The sequence below is a fragment of the Dromiciops gliroides genome, chromosome 1 (assembly GCF_019393635.1).
Source record: "Dromiciops gliroides isolate mDroGli1 chromosome 1, mDroGli1.pri, whole genome shotgun sequence".
Classification (NCBI taxonomy): domain Eukaryota; kingdom Metazoa; phylum Chordata; class Mammalia; order Microbiotheria; family Microbiotheriidae; genus Dromiciops; species Dromiciops gliroides.
This window is the reverse complement of record NC_057861.1, coordinates 266,652,758-266,671,024: the sequence shown is the minus strand read 5'-3', so window position 1 is coordinate 266,671,024 and position 18,267 is coordinate 266,652,758.

Here is an 18,267-nt window from a genome sequence, read left to right as displayed (position 1 = left end):
TTGTGACTATGCTTTAAGTCCCCCAGGCAGAAAATCTTTAGATTAGCTCCAGGAACACCAAAATGCCTTTGGGTTGTTTTACAGAAAAGTCTCATGAGGGCTAACTGTTTGATTATGGAAGGCAGCATCTGCTTCTCAATGAAGTTAGTAATGAAGGCAATTAGGGCACAGGTTTTTGAACCAACTAGACACAATGTCCACCTCCACTGTGTTGCTGGGAAAATCCAAATATTACTATTGGCCAAGTGTCTGACATTTTATACATTATTACTATGAATTGCCGTTAATTAACATTTCAAGTGGACTGCTATTCTAAAGCTAGTCTTTGTTTTCAAGATACCAACATCTCAAACAACAGAGGCTCGAGTTTCCAGCTTTAGTCAATGCCAGGCAGAAAAACAAACTTGTGCATTGTTTCAGAGATATTTATTTTTGTATATATTTTGAGGGTTTGTTGGTCATATTGATGAGCTCTCTTATGTATTATTTAAGTGCATTTATTAAAACATTTTATAATAACACAACTAAGTTTTCTCAAAAATCATTCAAAGAAAAAGCCTTGCATTTTCCACTGGGTTTCTGAGGCTTTATGACCTCCTTTTCCTTGAACAAACCTCTTAAAACCATCAGCATGAGCGACTGTGAGGCTGGGAAGGCAGAAGGAGGTCTAATGGCACTAGTTACATCCAGCACCTCTGGGCTAGTTTACAACAATAATGCTATTCTAGTCATGGTCCATGTATCAACCAAGATTGCCAATTGTGGGGAGTGGTGTGAAGGTTTTATGACATTCATGACCTAACACTTTCAGACTGGGATGAGAAACTGAGCCCCAGTGCTTCTTCTGACCAATGTCAACACTTCATTCTGAGTATGAAAACTTTGCAGTTCTCTGTAGGAATTCTCCTCAGGTTTTTGTGGTTGAGTAGCTTTAATTGTACCCTCCTCTCCACCACCCTATTTGAGATTTTCTTAGCAAAGAAAATTTTCCTTCTCTAGCTCATTTTACAGATGAGAAACTGAGGCAAACAGGATTAGGTGACCTGCCTAGGATCACATAAACTAGTAAGTGTCTAAGGACAGATTTGAACCAGGTCCTTCTGACTATTCAGTTCAGGCAGATATTCACTCTGGTGATCTACCTCCCTCCTAGCTGCCCTTCAGGTATCTGGCTTTTATTTCTGCACAGTTACTGAAAAATGTAGACCATTTCCCAACGTATCAGAATGCCTCTAATTTATACAAAGCTTTGAATTACCTTTAAGTAGCAAAAAAAATGAGTTATTCAGCCAACAAACATTTATTATGTGCCTACTTTGTGCTAGACACTGTGCTAAGTGCTGAGAATACCAAGAAAGGAAAAGATACTCCCTGTCTTCCAGAAGCTCACAATCCAAAGAGGGAGATATCATGTAAACAACTATATACATATAAGCTGCATACAGGATAAAATGGTGATAATCAATGGAGTGGAGGCCCTAGAATTAAGGGGGATCAGGAAAGGCTTCTTGTGAAAGTGAAGAGCTGGCCATATGGCTTAATCCTACAATTAATTTATGCTATAGTGCATCTGATCAGTAACATGCAAAAGAAATCATTCTTAAAGGATGAAGAAGTATACAAAGAATAAAAAAGAGAAGACACATTATCTTTAACCTTTCTTGGAAGGTTTCTTGGAAGTCCTTCATCTGTGTTAATCTTATGAGAATGGAGTGTGACCATGTTCTGTCAATCTGCATAGGGAGCTAGGAATTAGGAATCTTGCAGCCTAGACTTGGCTGTAACTCTACCTGACTACCTCTGTGATTCAAAATGAACCAAAAAACCATTTTGGAAATAGGCAAAATAATTATTCATAAAAATTATTTCAGCTCCTTGTATGAACTGATCCACAGTTCTCAGAGGAATGCACTTGGATCCTTAATAGCATTCCTCAATTAATGTGATTATTTCACCAAATCACAGCATCTTAAGGATTTTAGAAGATCTAGACTTAATCAATATCCTTCTTGAGGCCTTTCTTTAGTGTCTCCTCTCTCCATTTGCTAGTGCTTCTCCCAAAAAAATCACCTTGTATTTGTTTTGTATATGTTCATATGAGTCAGTGTTGTCTGATCCTATGGAATTTCCTATAGAAAGATGGACAAGGACTGTTTTATTTTTTCTTTGGTCTCCCCTTAGAATATCATAGGCACTTAAGAAATACTTGTTGATTGATTGTTTGATCTTAGAGATCATCAGGTCCAAAGCTACGTATTTTATAATTGAGTAAGCTAGGGCTTGGAGAGAGGAAAGAACTTGTTCAAGGGCTCGTAATTTTTTTTTTTTTAGTGAGGCAATTGGGGTTAAGTGACTTGCCCAGGGTCACACAGCTAGTAAGTGTTAAGTGTCTGAGGCCGGATTTGAACTCAGGTACTCATGACTCCAGGGCCTGCGCTCTATCCACTGCACCACCTAGCTGCCCCAAGGGCTCGTAATTATTAAGTGACAGCTCCAAAATTTGAATTCTGGTCTTCTGGTTCCAAAGTCAGCACTCTTTCTATGTCATCATGAACTCATCTAGTTGATTTGTCTGCCGACAAACTTGCCCCCACCAATTCAACCTGGGAAGATAAGCCTAATGCAAAAGTGTGGTATATGTTTGTGATGGAATATTATTGTGCTATAAGAAATGACAAGCAGGATTACTTCAGAAAAACCTGGAAAGACTTACATGAACTGATGCAAAGTGAAGTGAGCAGAACCAGGAAAAGTTGTATTGTCATAACAGCAGTATTGTACGATTGAAGAACTGTGAATGATAGCAATTCTCTGGAGCTTGCGGGGAGTCACAGCCTCTCTTCCGCCATCTTGGCTCCACCCCAGAGAATGACAGCAATTGCCAGCAAAATAATGATCTAAGACAATCCCAAAGGATTCATGATAAAGCATGCTATTGTTTGAATACAGAATCATAATTTCTTTCTTCCTTCCTTTCTCTCTTCCTTCCTTTATTCTTTTATTTCCTTCTTTCTTCTTGAATCTTCTTATATAAGATGACTAATATGGAAATATTCTATATGATTGCACATGTATAATCTATATGAATTATCATTTCAGGGAGAAGGGAGGAGAGAGGGGAGGGAGGAATAGAATTTGGAACTCAAAACTTAAAAAAAACCCCAAAATGTTAAAAATTGTTTTTACATGTAATTTGGAAAAATAAAATATTATTTTTAAAAAGATATACTAATTGAAAAACTCTCATTATTTTAGGCAATTTTACAAAAAGTTAATTAAGCTTTGTACCACAAACTGAAATAGAACTCTGAGCTTTATAAGCAAAGTTTATTTTAAAAAGAGATTAGTGGAAAGAAGGCTTAACTGGAAGTTAGCAGACCAGGGTCCTAAGTCTTAATTCAGTCCTTAAATTGTTGTGTGACTTAGACAAATTCATTTAATTTTTCCAGGCATTCCAATTTCCTATTTGTAAAATGAATGGGTTGAACCACAAGATCTGCTTCCTTTTTCCATGGGTTCTAAATCAGGGCCTACAAAATACAAAATATTTATACATCCTCTCTTGAAAGCAGTATGATAGACATCAGGCACAAAAAAATTTAAATGGTGCAATCCTGTTAGAAGGAGCCAATAATCTAGGAGGATTAAGCATGTACACACACAATTGATGCAAATTAGAATGACCAAGGTGCACTGCAGAACTAACACAGAGAGGGTTGAGAGATTCTGGGATATAATGATAACCTTGAGCTAGGAGAATCAATGTAGCCTTCAAGGAGGAAATGGCCCCCAACCTGGGCCTTGAAAAAAGAAAAAAAAGGAAGGATTTCAATATGTGGAAGTAGTGCTTTCTTAAGTGAGGGGTTGGGTATGCAAATACACAGAGTCAGGATAGGGGAACTTTAACTTGATTTTGGTTGGAATGGAGAAGGAATGGAAGGCAATATTGTGAAACTGACTGGAGTTGAATCCCACCTATGAGCAAGTGGGTTGAATGACAGAGTAATTTGCATTTTATCCTCTAGGCAAAAGGAAGCAACTGACTTTTTTTGTTTTGTTTTTCCCCTTAAACAGGGTTCCTGGACATGGCCAAATCCACATAGGGAAGTTATTTTGTCTGAGATGTGAAGAATAGATTGGAGAAGGGAGAAACTAGAGGCAGAGTTATATGGCTACTGCAATAGCACAAAAGACAAATGAACGAGGATCTTAATTAAAGCAACTTCAGGTATTCTACTAGGTGATGGATATTCAAAGATGAAAATAAAACAATCCTGGGCCTCAAGGAGCTTATATTATTTTATTGGGGAAAACCAATATAAATATAGATAAGTATATGCTATGCACACACACATAAATATTACAGAATAATTTCTGGGGGAAGGAGAATGGCAGCCAGGATAGCCTTGGTGTAGGACACGGGGCATGTAAAACTTGAGATGAGCTTTGAGGGAAGCTTGGGTTCAACAAGGTACAGGTGAAGAGGGAAACTCTTCTAGGCAAGGGGGTCATGTAGGAAGTGGTATGTTATATCATCAATGAGCATTTATAAATTACTATGAATCAGGCATTGTGCTAAGACTTGGGATACAAAGGAAGATGAAAAAAAGTCCTCCTCCTCAAGGAACTCACAATCTAATGGGGGAGACAACCTGTGAATAACTCTGTACAAACAACTTGGAATTGATGTTAGGACAAGAGAGGCTTCTTGCAGAAGATACTATTTTAGCTGAGATTCAGGAACCAGAGAAGCCAACAGCATATGGGAAAGAGCAAATAGGACAGTCTGACTGGAATGTATCATAATGGAGAGTCTTCTGAGATCACTATGCAAAGATAAGTTGGAACAAGATTTTGAAAGGCTTTAAATGCTTAATGGAGGAAGTCACATTTTATCATAGGAGCAATAGGGAGTCTCTGAAGCTTCAAAAATAGGGAAATTAAATGGTCATGCTTGTATTTCTGAATTTTCAATATTGCATCTATGTGAAGGATGAATTAGAGAGGTAAGAGATTTGACACAGGGAGTCCAAGTAGGGAGTTATTGTCCTTGTCCAGGAGGGAGCTGGCCATCACAGCCATGGAGAAGTCAAGAGGATAGACAAGTTTTATAGAGAGAAATAATACAGTGCATTGTAAAGAGTTTTGGCTACCAGGATTAGAATTCTGAGTTTGTCCCTAAATTGCCTGAATCACCTAACTTTTCATTTCATTCATCTGGGAATCAAATGGGTTGGATTAGATAACTTTTAATTTTCTTCCAGCTTTAAACCTATGATCCTATGAGGGAAAGTATGGAATTGTTAATGGGATTTTCAGCACTTGGATTAGTAGAAACCATTTTTAGGCTCTGTATTGAATTTCAGTTTTAATTATGCTAGTCATTATTCTCTACTTCATTATTTAAAAACCTAGGAGTGATCTACCATGGACTGATGGTATTACTTTCTTTGAAATTATAGCATTGTTTTAGACAGAATTCCTGTGGGCCTGCCAATCCTAACTCTCTGATGTGGGCTAGTAAACACAATATTCTAGCTCTTAAAAAAAAAACAAACCCAAACTTTGAGTTCTGGGGAGGAGTAATTTTTAACTGTATTTTCTGTATTGTAGATGCTGAGAAATGTTGGTGATTTAAAGAAACAGGGACATTTGGTATACTGGGGTGGGGGGTGGGAAGAGGGTACAGAATCACACAATAGTTTCATTCAGTTTGCAGATGCAGTGGCCAATAAGTCAGATGGTGGGGAAAAAAGATCTTTTTCTCACAGAGGGACACATGATGAATTAAGGGCCCCAAAGTAGTACCAAAAATAGTAGCAAAGTTTATTTAAATAATAATCACTATACAAATATACAGTTCAGCTGATGCTGGTTGTACTTGCTCTAAAGAGGGACTTAGAAGACTCAAATAGGTCGATAGAATGAAAAGTTTAGGATATAAGCACTATGAATAAAAGGCAGACATTTAATCTTTGAGGTAAAAGGGATCTCAGAGTTGAGACAACAGAAAACGGGAAGAACTCTGGATCTAAAGACAGAACACCTGGGTTTGAATCTCGATTCTGCTACCTCACAACCCTGTCAAGTCAAGAAGCATTTATTAAGTACTTACCATGTGCCAGGCATGGTGCTAAGCAGTGGGGGTAAAAAGAAGAGGAAAAACCACAGTCCTTGTTTTCTCAGGTACCTTTCAGCCTAATGAGGGAGATTATGAAAACAGGATAAAATGGAGACCTACCTGACCACTCCTTTTTGATCTCCTTTGCTGGCTCTTCATTCAGGTGAAACCTGCTAACCATAGTTGTCCCACACAGCTCTGCCCTAGGCCCTCTTTTCTTCTCCCTATATACCATTTCATTTGGTGATCCCATCAGTTCTCTTGAATAATTGTATCAGCCCTAACATTTTTGATGATCTCCATGGAGAAAAAAATAGATTTCTGTTCATTTAAAAAAAAACACTAAAAATTGAGAGTTTTGGGGTAGAGTGGGGTACATATGGTTTTCAGCATTTGTTTATATAAGATTTCCAATTTAAAACTTTTCTCCCTCCCTCCCTCCCCCCCCCCATAGACAGCAGGCAATCTGATATAGGTTACATTAGGTTATATATATATATATATATATATATATATATATATATATACACACACATATATATACATATATACACACATAATATACACATACATATACATAACAACATTAAACATATAAGAGAAGAATCAGAGCAATAAGGAAAAACTTCAAAATAGAAAAACAACAGCACCAAAAACAAAAGAAATAGTATGGTTCAATCGGCATCTATATTACACAGTTCTTTTTTTTTTTTCTGGATTTGGAGAGCCTTTTCCATCATGAGTCCCCTGGAACTTTCTTGTACCATTGTATTGGTGAGAAGAATCCATTCTATCACAGTTGATCTATACATAATGTTGATGATACTGTGTATAATGTTCTTCTGGTTCTGCTCATCTCACTCATCATCAGTTCATATAAGTCCTTCTAGGTTTCTCTGAACTCCTCCTGCTCATTGTTTCCTACAGCACAATAGAATTCCATTACATTCATATACCTCAACTTGTTCAGCCATTCCCCAACTGATGGGCAACCAAGTGAGGTACATATGGAATGTTGCATGCAGTTTCAGATGAGGTCACAGTATTGTTGGTTTTGCTTAATTGTTTTACTTTGTTACAAGAGAGTTCTCATGGAGTAAAGATAGTATGGCAATGTTTGTAATATGAAATCAAAACATGTTAATGAAAAAAGAATACCCAATCTGGCCCAACCCTAAATCTATGCAGTAACCACTCTATAAAATCTTTGATAAAAAAGGATAAGCCAACTGATGTCTGAGTGCCTTGTCCTCCCCAACTCATTGCCTCATGAAGCAACTCATTAATTTTTGTGTAGTTTTTATTATGAGGAAATCCTTTTAAAAAGTGAATCCCCAAACTGCTTATTTATAGCTCTTAATCATTGCTTCTATTTCTAAGATCTATGACCACAATACATTTAAGCTCTCCTCCACATGACAATCCTTTAAGTATTTGAAGACAGTGATTGTGTCTGATCATGGCCCCTTCCATTATCTTTTGTTAAGGAGAAATATCTCAAGTTCCCACAAATGTTCCTCACCTTATATTGTTCTGAGCTCTCCCCAACTAAGGTTTTTTTTTTTTTCAGGGCAATGAGGGTTAAGTGACTTGCCCAGGGACATACAGCTAGTAAGTGTCAAGTGTCTGAGGTCACATTTGAACTCAGGTCCTCCTGAATCCAGGGCCAGTGCTTTATCCACTGTGCCACCTAGCTCCCCCCCCCCACCCAACTAAGTTTTTAAGCTCAAATGAGCAGTAAAAAAAAATATAAAATGGAGATCTCTGTAACCTTAGGCCCAGAGAGGGTAAGTGAGATGCCATAATGGAAAAGGAGTGAATTTAATGGTGGGAATTTCAGGCCCCATGGGAAGTCTGTAGGAAAGAGCTTTAGAGACAGATAGTGCAGCTGCCCAGAATGTTAGAACATACCCCAGTATTAAACCCTGACATTCCAGGGACGGAAAGACTAATTTTAAAATCAAGAATGTCATCTGTATTCCAAAGGAAAGAATACCTGTCTGGGATCCAGAAAAAAAAAAAAGCAGAGAATCAACCAAGGAAATGAAGCTGTGTATTAAAAAGTAGAATTACAAGACAATGTCTTATTAGCACACTTATTTATGAAATTGATAAAGAATCTAAGGTATTAATATTCGGGGGCTATTCCAATGTGTATATCCTGCCTGCCCCCTCCTTGTTTTTTTCTTTAAACTGGTAATGGATTCCATCATGCATCAATATATTGCAAATAAGTATCCCTAGTCTAGCACACAGAGTACCTTTCTCTTGGTTGCTGGTTCCTGAAAGTTTGCTCTATCAGATGGTAACAATCTAAAACTCATTTCTGCTAACAGTCTAGGCAGCTCTTTGCTTGGGAGATAAGCGTTACCAAGGAGATCAGTAGTTAGTTTAAGGAAAACTAGCTGATAACAGTACTTTTAAGGGTTTCACAGGCTCAACAAAGTGGGGGAAAGTGAAGTAGAAATAAGAGCAAGCAGAGATGAGGTGGTGAACTGAGAAAGGTTTCTCCCACATACATCCAACTCAGTGCCTTTTCCTCACTCCATAGTTTTCCTCTTCTACTTAATGACATGAAAATAACAAGACAAGCCAAATGACTTATTGACAGGTACACAATGATGACTCTCCAGGCTAATTTATGTAATGCTGATGTCAGCCCTAACTAGGACACAACTCAATAAAAATTATATAGGATCTAAGAAAACAAAATGAATTGGGGATGGTACATTCAATTAGTTTCTCAGTAGTGCACCCCATACAATGAAGAATAGGTCTGCAAATTGACTCCACGGGCACAATCCCTATTTCCTTCCCCCTCTCCTTCCTCCTAATCCCTTTCTCCCATCCAAGGAATTGGCTGAGGTGAGTTCAGGGTCAGAGTTTTTCCTGAATTGTTCTTTGTGCTGAGAGAAATTAATTTTTCATTCTCTCATTTATCTTCAAAGGCTTGTTATTTGCAGTTGTCTGAGTACAGTGAGGTCTATTTCATGATCCAATTTTTATTCTGAATGACTATTATCCATGAACTGAGAGAACAGGATCCCATAAGCTATATGACTTATCTATTAACCCCAGAGATTGCCCAATGAGGCAAGCAATAGAGTCTCTCCAGATTCACCAAGGGGTTAGTTCTCATCTGGTGCTGTGATATTTACATAACAAATATGAGTTTAACATTTAATTATATATTTTTAAAAGAGATATCTTAATCCTTTAAATTGAAATGGAAGTGGAGAGATCTAATAGCCTTTTCAAAATGTCCAAGATTTTCTGATTTTTTTTTTTTTTTGGAAAAAATGCATAGCCAAAACTGTCCTAATAATGAATCTATTGAACTGTCTGGGTCTGACAAGAATTGAGCTGACCCTCAGGTAGGCCTTGGGAACAGCCTCCCCCACAGAGTTTGTGAATAGATGTATGATTTGAGGATTAGTCTGACCAGCTGTATTTTCTAAGTCAAAGCATCATACAATCATGGATTTAGAACAAGAAGAGTGCAATGGAGGCTATTTTATAAATGAGGAACTGGGGTCCATAGAGGTTGAGCAGCTTGCCCAAGTTCACCCAAGGAATAGGTAGCAGAGTCAGAATTTGAATGCAGATCCTTTCATGTTAAATCTAAGAATCTTTTCATTATACCTTTTAAATAGTCTAAACCTCAACTATGGGACAAAATATTAATCAAATACAGTTTTTCTTCTGCAACTTTTTTGCTATTAACTACCATGTTTGGCAGTAGTAATTGTGGTTAGAAAGAAAAAAGGATTTTGTTTCATTTGCCATCCACATAAAATGTGAAAGTAGGAAGTCTCTAACCACAACTTGAATGCCATCTCCCCATAGATTCCAAAGGAGACACTTTGAACCCAAGGGCCTTATGAATAACAGTGTTCTCCAAACCACCAGGCCTGCTTCTAGTCCAGCCACCAGAGCCCTCATTGAGGGGGGGAAATCTTTGTAGAGAAAGGGCACAAGCAGCAATTGCTGACCAACTACCCGCAATCGGCAAATAAGCACAAAAGCTCTGGGATGAATAGTACCCACCTCCCTATAACCCAGAATACTGGTTCTGTTTCCAGCTCAGTTTTCAAGGACATCATATAGGAAAACAACTTATGTGGAGAATGGGCAAGTCATCTTCACCAACAGCTAACTTACTTCCACCCAAGCCAGGCAAGCTGACCTACCTGAAACAAGGCAACCTGAAGGGGACATAGGAGGCAAGATCTACCAGGCAAGTCAAATGACCACCACCACAACCTTGATCACCATCTCCCTTCAGACTGTGATGGACACAGTGCAGGACTCTAAATCCAAGAACCATGGGTACGGAGATGTTTCTAGTCATGTGTCCATGGCCTCATCCTGGGAAGCAATACCTGTGATCATGCAGCCTAACAACTGCTTCTGCAAATTTTATAGGTACAGAAAAGAAAGTACTTACCTCCAAAGTACTATTATCAAATGGTTCAACATCAAAAGGTATGATTTTATCAATGACATTGAGGCTTTACCATGTATTTTCCCACTGCACCCCAAGGATCGTGGAACCTTTCCATTTAACTAGAAAATGACTTTTTGCCTATGTATTTTCTCCCCCATTAGTATGCGAGCTCCTTGAAAACAGGAGCTGTCTTACTTCTCTACTTGTGTCTCCAGAACTAGGCATTATATATAGTAAATACTTAATAAATATTTTAGTCATTCGTTCTAACTTACTAAGGTTTGCGTTCATCTGCAGAAGGGGGAAAAAAAAGGTTGGTAGAACAGTGTTAAAAGGCTCATAAATAATATTTAGAAACTGTAGTTTTAAAAACATCATTACTTTCCAACAGATATGAATCCAAAATACATATATTGCAAAATAAATACACCAATCTTTCATTAAATGGACAAGTCACAAAAATGAAAAGTGGTCAGTAAAGAATTGCAGTATTTTTTTTTACCAGATCATAGGGTCTCAGGAAGGTAGGAAGATAGCTAGAGAAATGATGTGGTTTGCTATTTTGTTGCCAGGAACAGTGCATTCAGTCCATATTAGAATAGGAAAATTTATCACCAAAAGTTGTTTTTAAATTTGGGAATTACTTTGTATATCCTTTTAACTTATTTGTGTTCATGTTGTGCTGCTGCACCTTATTCCAGGTAAAATACAAGGTAGAGATTAATTTTTTTTATCTTTGTATTCCCAGTGCCTAGAATAGTGCTTGGCATGTTGTTGTTGGTCCTTTTTTTTTCCAGGGCAGTGAGGGTTAAGTGACTTGCCCAAGGTCACACAGCTAGTTGCCAAGATAGTAGTTAATCTGAAAAACACATCCGGGGGTTTAATAGATTGTGAGCTCAATGTCGATCAATGTGGTGATGGACTCAACTGGACCTATGAGCTAATCAATATGATGTTCTCTCTAAAAATTCAGATTACAATTCATCCATGTTTGCTGATCCCAACATTGAGAGGATAAAGTAGAGCAAATGGGTTGGCCCTCACTATTGTCACATGATCACTCCATCTTCTTTTTTGATCTTACATTTCTTTAATGACATCATTTGCCATAGATCTCTTTTGTTTCTTATACTTTATGTATTGCCTTCTGAGTGATAATCACTTTTAATTCATTGCAGGCCTCAATGTTCCATGGCTCATGATCATATAGCAATACTGGTAGAATATTATTATTTAAAATAAGGATGTTCTTTGGAGAAGTTTAAGGTCATTAAAAGAACTTTGCAATTTCCTGAAGGCAGTCGACTATTCTTATCCTCTCATTTAATTCTGAGTTCAGTTAATAGTCTATTTGCAGTAAATGTCCAATATATTCAGAAAACCACACATACACACTTATATAATGCGTGTATAATATGAATATATATTTGTATGTGTGTATATATCCATCCATTCATCCATCACCCATCCACCCATCCATTTATCTCTTTATCTATCTATCTATCTATCTATCTATCTATCTATCTATCTATCTATCTATCTATCTATCTAATCCATCTATTATTACATACCAACATTGATAGATGACCTCTATAGGTGGTTTACCTGGCTAATATTTTAGATAAAATTTTCCATCTGCTTGTTTTTCCCCCTCCTATATGGATGGTTAGGCCAAACATTTTGAGTCATTATGTATCTTATCTGGAAAGTTCTTCAGTGCTCTGGGGATTTATATAAGCAGTGTAATGTTATCTGTAAATAGAAACCCCCATAAGATCTCATTTTCTATAGGGTATCCCTCTTAATATACTCTCTATATTGGACCCCTTCCATGACATAGGTGAACACCTTTAGCCATCACACTTTTGCATCTTTTATTCCTTCCTTGACATTGATGATCAGAAGATTGTCAAACAAGATTACTTCTGATATAGCTTTCAAAGTATCCTGTATAATGTTGGTGTATGAATAGGAAACACTTTATTGGAAGAGAACCTTTAAGATAACATTAAACTCTGCTGAATGAACCAACCACCTTATTAATCAACTAGCATTTATTTTTTATTAGAAAGGCACTTAACACAATCCCTGAAACATTAATTGACTGCGCTAAACTACCCAAGGCACATGACTGCAAGGCACCATGATAAGTCCTGGGGATAAAAAAGAAAAGAAATGAAATAGTCTTGTCCTTCAAGGAACTTATATCCTATTGAGTAAGAATATACAAAATAAATACAATGTCCTTTTGAGAGGAAAAGCAGCTGGTGGAAGTGGGGGAAGAAGCTCATGTAGATGGTGAGCCTTGAATGATCATGAAGAATATAAAGGATGACATGTATTTTGATTTAATATGGAAGGACTTTTTGATTTTTTAAAAAAATAAATGATCTCTTACCTCTTCAACAGGTGGTTTAACATTAATTTTATGATGTTTATGAAGACACAGTGGATGAGGTATCAGGAAAGAACACAAGCACTTGAAGAATCACAACTTAGGGAGTTTAATACTCACAGACATGTATATATAAAACTTCCCAGAGCTTCTGCTACAAGAGCAACTGTCACAGATGGCAGTGGCATGAGGATAGAGTAGTATAGATAGCACCATTCAGGAGTACAAAGTTCTAGGCTCTGTCCTTATACCTGATTGATGTGCTGGGAATATTCATAGGGACTAAGTAGGAGGGGAGGGAAACTCTAGGGACAGTTAATCAGTGGGCGACCTAGACTGTGATGCTGTTATGATTATGATTAGGAAAGTTTGTGAACATTGTATACATGGATTAGATGAAGCTTGGCCTTGCATTTATTACCTAAATAAAGCAGACTTAAACCAGTTATTGAATACACAGGAACTTCCTGGTACATAGGCAGATCCATCAGTGATTGAATATGGAGTCACTTCAGGCAAGCAGGGCCTAGCTAATTGTATGAGGCCAATTCTCACAGTGCTCTTTCTGCAAATATTTTTCTTGAGCATTACAATATGAAATGACAAAAGGTTTTTATAAAATGATGCTTTTCATTGAAATTCTACCAATTCCTTAATTTGTCTTTCCAAGATGGACCTATATGGCTTCCTTCCATTTGGCTTTCTTCTTTTGTCTAGTTTCATTTACAGTCAGTATGGTATTGCAGCCAGAAAAGATAATATGATTTGAGGCTACATTAAGAAATGAATAGAATCCAAGACTATAAAAAAGTATTGACCTACATGTCTACTTTTGAACTATTATGACAATTTTTGATTCATAATATACACATTCATTGAAAGAATGCTTGTCGGGGGCGGCTAGGTGGCGCAGTGTATAAAGCACTGGCCCTGGAGTCAGGAGTACCTGAGTTCAAATCCGACCTCAGACACTTGACACTTACCAGCTGTGTGACCCTAGGCAAGTCACTTAACCCCCATTGCCCCTCAAAAAAAAAAAAGAATGCTTGTGGAGATATGAAACAATAATAGGTAGTATTTTGAAATTTAACAACAAAAATAATTTATTCAATGATATTTTGATTGCTAATATTAAGAGAGGCAAAAGACAAAAATTGGAGGATGTGGGTATTTGAGGAAATCCAGGGTCAGAGTTTAGAAAGGTAAAAGAAACCATAGAGAAATATGGGGAGGAATTAAAATGTTGAGGAAAGAATAAAGTTGGAGTGGTCAAATAGAGGAGAAAAGCATTGTCATTCTTTGGCTGCGTGACCTTGTAGAAGCCACTGTGCATTGGCGCAGCTAGGTGGTTCAGTGGATAGAGCACCAGCTCTGGATTCAGGAGGACCTGAGTTCAAATCCGGCCTCAGACCCTTAACAATTACTAGCTGTGTGACCCTGGGCAAGTCACTTAACTCTCATTTCCATACCAAAAAAAAAAGAAAGAAAGAAAGAAAAAAAGAAGTCACTGTGCATCTCTAGTTCACAATTTTCCTATGTGTAGAAAAGGGCTTTAGATTATATGTTATATACATATGAATATGATATTATGAAGATAAAACAATAGGACTTGACCTCATTGGAAGGATGGTGTTACCCTCAATAGTAATATGGATGTTAAGAAGAGGGTAGGGTTTGGGGAGAAGATACAGTCTGTCACTGGGAACTTCAAGGTGATTAGGTTATTTTCACAAGGTTACCCAGATTGTAAGAACTGGAATCTTTTGCCTTCAAGGGCTTTACTCTCCAAGTAGATGATGACATAAATAGATGGTAAATGACAATAAAAGATTTAACTAACAGATCAAGACAATGGAAGAGATGTCACAAATATGATTGGTATGCTTACAGTAATTCCTACTATGAGTCATCTGAGAAGGGAATAAAATGAGGATCCACTCACTGGTCCCTAACAGTAATGGAAATACAGTTAGGGAGATTTGAAATGATGGCAGCAGAGAACACTCCTTCGGTGTACCCTAGAACCCTGAGGGGGAATCATAGCTAGCCTGGCTCTTGGAGAGATAGTCCAAAGTATGCTTGCTACAGGAGAAAATCACTTCAGTTGGGAGGGTAGGGTGGTCAGAGGCATCTACTTCCCAAGTCATCGTATTGTGGATCTCTTAAGTGCCTTTGGATTTTATCTCTTAATCTATGGGATCTTTGTATAGTACCTAACTGTCTATGCTCAATGTGGAATAAATAACCTCTGCTATTAGCACTGTGGGTGGAGAGGGTAGGACTTTGGAGAGGAATAGAAGAAAATCAGGAGAACTACAATTTAAGAGAAAATGCAAAGGAAAACTTTTTTTTTTTTAATAAAAAGAATTAGCTTGATTTTCAGCCAACCTATTTGGAAAAATATGAGCCCACTGATGGAAGTCTAACTATTTGGCTTTGAACTTTGGAGTTAAATTGGGTTAGCCTTCCTCACCTTCAGCTTTTCAAAATCTTGATTAATTATTTATGATGTACTGTAAAAATTTTCAAAGTGATATCTGTATGACATTTAGGCTATCAGCACTCCATTATTAAGTTGACTTACTGACAGTCTATTAATTGGTGAGAAATGAATATGTCAATTATAAGTACTAATATATCCATTTAATTTCCCTTTTCATGAGTAAATAAGTAGAATAAGTTTCTGCTGGGAATTACTTTCCCTAAAGAAAAACTGGCGTTTAAAACTTCTTCCCTTTTAAGCAAGTTTTGCATTGGTTTAATCTTAAGAAAAATACTATGTTCTTGCTTAACTTTTGTTTGACTTCAAGAGGCTAATGCGACTATTTTTTTAAACCATTGTTAAGGGCTAAAATTCTAGCTAGTCTGTCTAAAATATCTAATGAGTGGTCGCCAATAAATTATAAGCTTTAGCAAGAGTTAGACTTTTAAGCATTTATTAAGGAGAATAAGAATTTGGTAAAGAGAGAGAGAAAGGCCTAGATTTCTATCTATTAAAGGGAGAGCACATTTTTAGCTCCCTTCTCCACCAGCGTCCCCAGGAAAGAGCCAGACTGAGCGCCAGTCTCTTCCTTCCTCCTCCCACTAGTCCGCGTCACTTCCTCCCCGCCAAAGAAAAGACTCCTGGTCTTGCCCTCAAAGACCTTCGCTTCATGGGCAGAACTCTTCTACAGTAAGTATCCAGCAGGTGGCGTCATTCCAATCGTTACAGTCCCCCCTGTTGTTCCTCAAGAAACAAAATGTTTCCTTGACGGAACAGTAAAAACAATATAATAACTATTGCTAACTAATAATATGTGAACAACAATATAGAAAAGGAAGAGAGGAAAGTTTTGTCCAGAGGGGCGATTTTTTTTTTGTCCTCATGAACCGACGCTTTGACATTAGTCTTGCAAAGGGAGGGCCTCTGCAGAGAATACATGTTACAGATGGTATATATTATAACAGAAAGAGAAAAAAAAACAACAAAAACAACAAATCAAAACTGTTCATTTAAAGTCTCTGAAAGTCTTTTCTCAGATGTCCTCTAGGTGTAGTCATGGAATGGAAGTCTTTTCAGGGGTTGAGGTATGGATGCTGGTAATCAGCCAGGAAAATTTCCTACAAAATTGAGCTTAACACAACTTTAAAATAGCTTTGTCAATAATCAAATCAAACAATGAAAGTTCTCAAAAACATGTCTAAGGGAATACAGAATCTTAGTTGTTACACATGAAACATATAATAAAACAAAAATTGAACCATTCTTTAAAATTATAATATTACTATAGTCCCCCCCTTATGGAGAGTAATTGAGAAGACAATTGCTGCGATATTAATTTTTAAAAATAATTTTTATCTGTTTCATCACTTTTTGCATCATCTGCCTAATTATCCTCATGCCATTATGAGAAATTAGAAAATCTAATATAATTGGTAACAGGTGTCAAGGCCAAATTCAACACTGTTATTTATCATGACACCTGAGATAATTATGGGGGTTACCATAAAAGAACAGAGAAATGATGGGATATGAGCATTCCCACACTTGAGTAATATGTACTGTCCATGCAGTATGCCAGGCTTAAAATAGGTGGATGGAATATATGTCCATGCCACCGAACATATTGGAGGAAACTGAGTCAGACTTAATCAGATGCATGGGATTGAGATGTCCATGGCATCAGGCATATAGGAGGGAGCATAGAAGCCAGGTGTAGAAGTGAGATGGGTGGGATGAATACTTCCAGCCATCTGTACAATATTGTGGGGAAAAATAAAATAAAATATTAAACCAAGAGAATCCAACCTCAACATTTGTCAAAAGCCGTTCCCTCGGCCATACCTTGACTTCATGCATGTCTCCCCTCATGTGACAGTTCAGTGTCTGCTCTTGCATGTATTCCTCTTGTGATTGGATGGCATCTTGGCCAACTGGCATCTGATAACTCAGAATAAAGGCAATTAATGTCTTAAATGGTAAATTCCCATAATCCAAGTCTCATATGGATTTTAAATTGAGGATAATAAATGATTGCAAAAAATGTGAATACATCTTGACTCAGAACACAATATATAATTATGCAACAATTTCAAATAATACCCATTTTTTTTACTTAGTATACAATTACTTTTGTGAAAAATCAGAACATATTTAAATACAAGTTAAAGCACAACAGAATCTCAAAGAAAACTTTTTTTTTTGAAAAAAGAAAACTTTTACAAATGTTCCCCTCTTTTTTTTTTGGAATATGCTTATTAAAAATAATACTTCTTTACACTTGCCATGGCAACCAATTTGCCAGGGAAATGCTTTAAAGAGTTTGATCAAATAATCAGTTGAGAAAAAATAACAAAAACAAACAACTCAGAACATGGGAGCACAATACTCCTAGAATTAACATTGTATTATGAAATCAAAACCATCTTGCAATTTTTTAAAATTAGAGAGATGAATAAATAGAAAAAAAATGCACATGGAACAATAAAAGACAATGAAATTCAAACTAAGGAAATCTAAGTGAGCATGAACTTAATATTAATGAGTATTATGAAATATAAACTTGATCACATGACTATAAAAAACTTTTACAAATATTCTCCTTGTTTTAGAAACTAAGTATAAGACACAATCTCAAAAGGATTAAAATCTCTATGAAAATAAACCTATACCATTAATTCCAAAATGTATATGTAATAGCATAGAAATCCTATGTAACCTCTGAACTGACATTAATAATCTGAGTGAATTCAGAACACTCTTGATTCCGATATCTAAAATCCCCAATACTCATATCAATACCTTGCTGCTTACTTCTACATTTC